This window comes from Mytilus trossulus, chromosome 6 (assembly GCF_036588685.1).
Source record: "Mytilus trossulus isolate FHL-02 chromosome 6, PNRI_Mtr1.1.1.hap1, whole genome shotgun sequence".
Taxonomy (NCBI): domain Eukaryota; kingdom Metazoa; phylum Mollusca; class Bivalvia; order Mytilida; family Mytilidae; genus Mytilus; species Mytilus trossulus.
Genome location: NC_086378.1, coordinates 65,465,318 through 65,471,635, shown reverse-complemented (window position 1 = coordinate 65,471,635; position 6,318 = coordinate 65,465,318). Strand labels below are relative to the sequence as shown.

Genomic DNA, 6,318 nt, shown 5'->3' with positions numbered 1-6,318 from the left:
ATTTTTTAAACTTTAGTGGATTTCTACAAAACCGGAAAAGAAGCTTGTTTATGATCATAAGACAAATTTTAAGTGTAAATAAGTTATGTAAAAATAAAATCCTTTTTTACCGTATTTTATTTATAAAAGATCTTGTTTAGAGTTTTCATGCCATTTAACATTAACTTAACACTATGACTTGATTTCTACCAAGCTTGAACAGAAGGTGTAAACAATCATTTAAACATTTTTTAAACTGTTATTTGGATGGAGAGTTGTCTCATTGGCACTCACACCACATCCTCCTATATATATATAGTAATTACTGGTGATAACTGGGCTGTTTTAGGAATTATTTGTATTTAAGTGCATTGGGAAGTACACGTAATTCCTCAATTTTAGATATGACATGTTATTCCTTATTTCACCTATTTACTGTAACATATATGCTTCTTCTAAAAAAAACCAACTAGTTTTAGTTTCAAATTTTAAATTAAATATTTAAAATCTATGTTTCGTTTTTGATAGTAGTAACGTCTTGTTTATATCGACTTGTAAGTTAGAATATGAATAATTTGCATTTGTTTAATCTGTGCATGTTGGGGGACGAAAAATATGTTTTGATGTATTTGTGAGGTCATCCAAAACGGACGCTAGTTGTTTTGTTATTGATTAAGGGAACACCTATATACTGCGCTATTAAATCTACAAAGGACATGTTATCGGAAGTTTTATAACGTTATCTTACGGAAATCATATTATACATGGCGGTTACCTTCATCGTTGACTAATTAAAGTGCATATCATGTTATGCTGCTGTTTTTAACATAATTTTGTTCACTATAGTTGCTGTATATGTTGATTACACCTACCTTCTAAATAGTAATACATTTAGATAAAAATAAATAGTAGAATCCTTGCGCGATCACCATTTACATTTTTAAGATTACAAAGAGTGTGACTGTATTCACCTTGTTCAATTTTAAAATCTAAGTAATCAATACAATTCAGTGAAAGAATTGCAGCCCAGAGGGTATCACCAGCCCAGAAGTCAGCACTTCGGGGTTGATAAATTTACTGTTTCGAAACCAATTCCCATAGAAATAACATTTTGTGTACGAGGTTTAAAAATTGATCATGTAGGCATATTGCGAAACAGGAAAGCTTAACATGTAAACATTTTATGTTATGATGTATTAATAACAAAAAAAATAAACAAATATTGACGAAAATATGAAACTAAACACACTTTTAAAAAAGGGGCAGTCAATATACCATTACAAAACAAATCGCTCGAATAAATCGACCAATAAACTGACTCGATACAAAATTGGCTTGTTCCTGACTTTGTACATAAAATTTCAATATCCAATAGATTTATAGAATGTCCACCGATCATGCTGTTTGCTGTCAGTAAAAGTCGCATCAGGGCGTATCAAACTCAAATCTTGTGACTTTGATCTGCCAATCAAATTGATTTTTACAATTGACCAATCAGAGATTAAACATACAAATTCACGACTTGGGTAAAGTATATAAATATCGTGATATGAAAATGAAACAATGTATAGTGCTTATAGATACATAAGTTTAAAGATAGGACCTTGTTAAAATGGAGAGTGTAGCACTTTATTGTCTGTTGTTTTGTTTTGGTAAGTTTTTTTTAATATTAATTCATATTTATTGGTAAACCTCGTGATTTGATTCTATAAATACAAGTAAAAACATATTCTGTTTTAATAGACGTTGATATAATATGAGTAAAATAAATATATTTTATAATGCCATCAATTTAAAAAGTTAAAAACTTGAAATATGAAATATGGAAGGGAGTAAAACATTTATATGTATTGTCAGTTCGTTCTTATCAATGGTTTAACTTGGTTTCAGTAATACGATTATTTAAAACGATTAATATCACTTTTATCATTGAGTCGTTTGATATACCCGAAATATCAAATCCAGTTGAATACATGACGATTATTTGTATTATTTAAAAATGTTTTTTTCTTCTATAGTTGCTCTTGGTAATATACAAGTCAGCGTTGGCTCAGACCATCAGATGGCACAATCTGCCTGCATGGGCGTGGCCCAGGATGCTGCATACGCATCAGCAATACCACGTACTTGTTCTGGTGGAAAGACTTGTGAAAGTATTTGTGCAGATGCCACATCTACTATGAATAAATAATCAACTGCTGGAGGCCCCTTAAGGTATGTTACATCATTTAATATGTGTTATCATTGATTTGAGTGAATATATTACTGAAGAGTTGTTATTCTAATATAAAGTGTAAAGTAATATGGAGTATGTAAATTATATCATTTCTGATATTTACTTTGAACTTTAGTTAGATTTTGTTTTTCATTCGAACGTCACCAATGAGACTTTTGTGCACGAAAAAACGAGCGTCTGGCGTATAAAATGTGACGGGAGGTTCCTATGATGAGTATTTTTAAATATTTTATAACATATACACATTTGCTGATTTTTCCATACATTAATAGTCTTGACAGTACGCTTTATACATCCCTTCCTTATGTAATTGTGCTATTGTAAATATTTGTATTTTGGTCTTTTATTTTTGCTACTGTGTTTCGTCTGTATGTCTTTTTGTGCTTATTTATATATATTTGTTCACACATCGTTGACAAAAAACCATGATTTGAAACGACTGTCATACAAGTCAAATGTTTAGCTAGCTATAAAACCATGTTTAATCCAACACTTGTTACATAAATCCTGTATCAAGTCTGTGACAGTTGTAATGCATTTGTTTGACGTGTTTGAGCTTTTGATTTTGCAATTTGATTATGAACTTTCCGTTTTGAATTTTCATCGGAGTCAGTATTTATGCAATTTTACTTTTTTTAATCATACAATTATACATAACTGTCAAAACCTAAAATGTTATATATCTTTTTTTTCCAGCACAGCTCGTTGTGTTGATGCTTTTCACATTTACTCAAGACGTGGCCAGGAGGACGTACCATACCAACCATTTGTAGTCTCATGGAAATATGGCGTAAAGGGGTGTTTCCAAACTAACTGTGGACCCAACTTCTGCTGTTGTATTGTTTAAGCAAAAACAGACTTGGATTCAGAAGAAAGCGATAATGTCAATATTTTGACGATTATCAATAAAGAAATTTAAAAGCAATTTTGTTTGTGCTTTATTACAGTTTTGCGTAACCTCACAAATTTATTAACGAAGGTAAAAAGGAGCAATGTATGATTTGATTGATTTGAATTTGACGGTTGTCCCGATATACAAGCAACTAGATGATTATGGGACCCAATGTGCTAATTTGATTTTTTAAATTTGCAACCAGTTTTCTTGTTAAAATTGTTTATCAATTATGCTGCAAAAAAAAACAGTTTATATACAAAAAATATTGTACCAAGGCAAGAATAGGACAGTTGTATCTTTGTTTTTGTAATGTTTGAGCTGTTGCTTTTGCGATTTGTTGTTGGATTTTCATCCTGTTTAAGATTTAACTTTTCCTCGGAGTTTTGTATTGTATTTTTGGAATATTGTATGAGTAAAGAAACGATACGTGATACAGGGGTACAGTTTTGTATATTGCTTCGAAGTAAGAAACTGTATTTTCCCGTCCATACAAACTTCTAAACAGAAGTATAAAGAAGAACACTGAAAATGACACTTTGTAAGATTACGATTATCATAACTGTTTGATTGAGCGATACGATAAACGATTATGTCGTAAATCAAATTCATGTTTTCACTGTCTTATATCTTTAGATACGACAACAGTCGTCTTTTCATTGTACGTGTCGTAGTTTTAGCGATTGTGTAAACATTCACAATATGACTGAATTTAGACTCACCTGGTATGGAAGGCATCATTAAAACGATAATCTGGTCTTGTGTAACATTATTTTTCTGTTTGTCTTTTTATTTTTTTAGCCATGGCGTTGTCAGTTTAATTTCGATCTATGAGTTTGACTGTTCCTGTGGTATCTTTCAGCCTCATATAAATTGTCTGCAGACCTGGTTTAGCCCATTCTTTTTTCTAATAGTCCGGCGGCTACAAGCATATTTCAGACGAATTGTGCACATCCTGCTACAAGCATGAAATTTGGTATAGACCTTCCTCAACTATTACACTTTTTATTCAGATAGGGAGGCATTTGAAAAAGATGTCGCACTTCCGGTAAAATTCAAAATGGCGGACTTCATACTTAAATCAGCCCAATATCGAAGGTTAGTATTTGAAAAGGTGTTATTATCATGCTTCTATCATAATATTTGGTACAAACCTTTGTTTTTTACTACTTTTTGATATATTTTATAGATTATATGTCTTCAAAAACCCTACTTCCGGTTAAATCTAAAATGGCGGACATTGTACTAAAATAAGCTTATTTTTTAGGGAGGGTCATTGAAATGTGTTTTAACGTACTGCTACTATCATTACATTATGCAGTAACCTTTCTTTGGTGCTTTTCATGTCTTTAAAACCCCCACTTCCGATAATATTGAAAATGGCGGACATAAAAATATCAATTCATTATTTAAATATTCAACTTTTTTTTTAAATGTAAAGAAAATGTTGTTTTATGTGCTGGTCATTAAACTTTTGGCTTTAAGGTATCCTCAAACCCCTAATTCTATTCTGTTGTAAATGTTTTAATACAAAGTTAACACTTCCGGTAAAAAATATGGTGTAAAATTCAAAGATGAGTCCTCAATCCATTTTTTCGATGTAGAGTTTTGGATAGATTGATTAAAACAAAATAAAATCACTATTATACTAAAACATTTTTAAAAAAACTACCATTTGGCCAAAAACACATGTTTATTTACAATCACAACCACATGCACACAAAGCCGTGCACCGGAGACCCGTTAATCCACATTAACAACTACCTCGACATCTTTTCTTACATCCACAATGTACATAAATCCCTTCGTCATCCATTAGCGCATGAACTGGGTAGCATAACACCCAATCCAAAGCTCGTCCGCCAAAACACCTGCCCTAGTATATTGCACGTTTTACATGCTGGAAAAGACTAGAACAAGTTGAGTAAATAGCCTCAATTAGCCTTCCCTTTTGCGCAAATAGTTATTTTCTTGCTTTGTTAACCATGTGAGCCCCTTCTGATAAGTTTGTGCGATTTTTGCGATCTTACAGTAAAACCCCGGTGATTAAGGTTGATCAATCATCATTCTTTCAGTTAAAGTAACATCTTCAAATGCAATCAATGTCTCACACGCAGTCTTTTTCTTTTCAAGCAAAAAGAGAACCGTATCACAACCGGTAAATGCATTGATCACAATAAGTGTGTGTGATCACTCATTGCCTAGTACATTTGAAAGGCTATTGATAGATATGAATCCAAAGTTTTTTGCCTTCTCAAACACAATCCGTAGTTTGTCTACCCCTATGTCACGGAATAGCAAAATAGTAAAGACAGTATCATCAGTAACGACTGTTCGAATCATGACTCGTTTAAGGAGATATGAACCTGACGAATTTGAATTTTCTGCGCAACTCGAACTGTCGGTAAGATACGAAACTTATTGTTGTACAAATAAATAATAAATACAAAATTTATTAAACGATTGAATATATTGAAACTTTTGTTATAAATGAAAGTTGTTTAATTGTTGTTTTATGGAAATAATTTTGCGATCGCACGATTACGACATCGTTTAATTTCCAGCGCCATTTGTAAACAACAACAGTCGTCTGCTGTAACTTAACGTTGGTAGCTGCAGTGATGACAAGAATACGTAAGCATGGCTTCAAATCTAAAAGATATCTGAAGGTGTCGAAGAGTCAACATGCCCGATGGACCAAAACATCGACTTACTCTAATGATCACAACTATTTTTCCAGTAAGTAATCCATTTGCTTCCCGAAAAATACACGACAACATCAACACAAGTTTTACAACTACAGTATATAATATTACAATGAATAAATTATATAGTTACGTAAAATTATGTTGACCATAAAGATAATCTTTATATAGTATTAGTCCGAGATTGTTTTTACATCCAACGACTGTTTCGCCAGAAAATCTTGGACTGAGGGGCCCTCACTGGCCAGCTTGTGCAAGTTTTGGCAAAAAACCGTTGGACGTCAGAGCAATCTTGGACTAATGAGTTTTAATACCAGTAACTGAGTAAGGTGAACATTTGCCTTCAAGAATAAATGTCCTGGACTAGCATGACAAGTCATATTTTAATTCCACTTTCAAGGGTCCTTTTCATTAAAAATCAAATACTTTCTCATAATCTCATCCCAGGATGTGAAGGGATCAAGTCTGTTTCACGCCTTGTCAAAATAATTATGATTGGCAAGGCT

The 6,318-nt window shown here is 32.3% G+C and overlaps 1 pseudogene; it reads left to right on the top strand.

Annotated features, from left to right (window-relative positions):
• Window positions 1-1,473: 1,473 nt before the first annotated feature.
• LOC134721687 (uncharacterized) lies at window positions 1,474-3,140 on the top strand (annotated as a pseudogene).
• The last annotated feature ends 3,178 nt before the right edge of the window (window positions 3,141-6,318 follow it).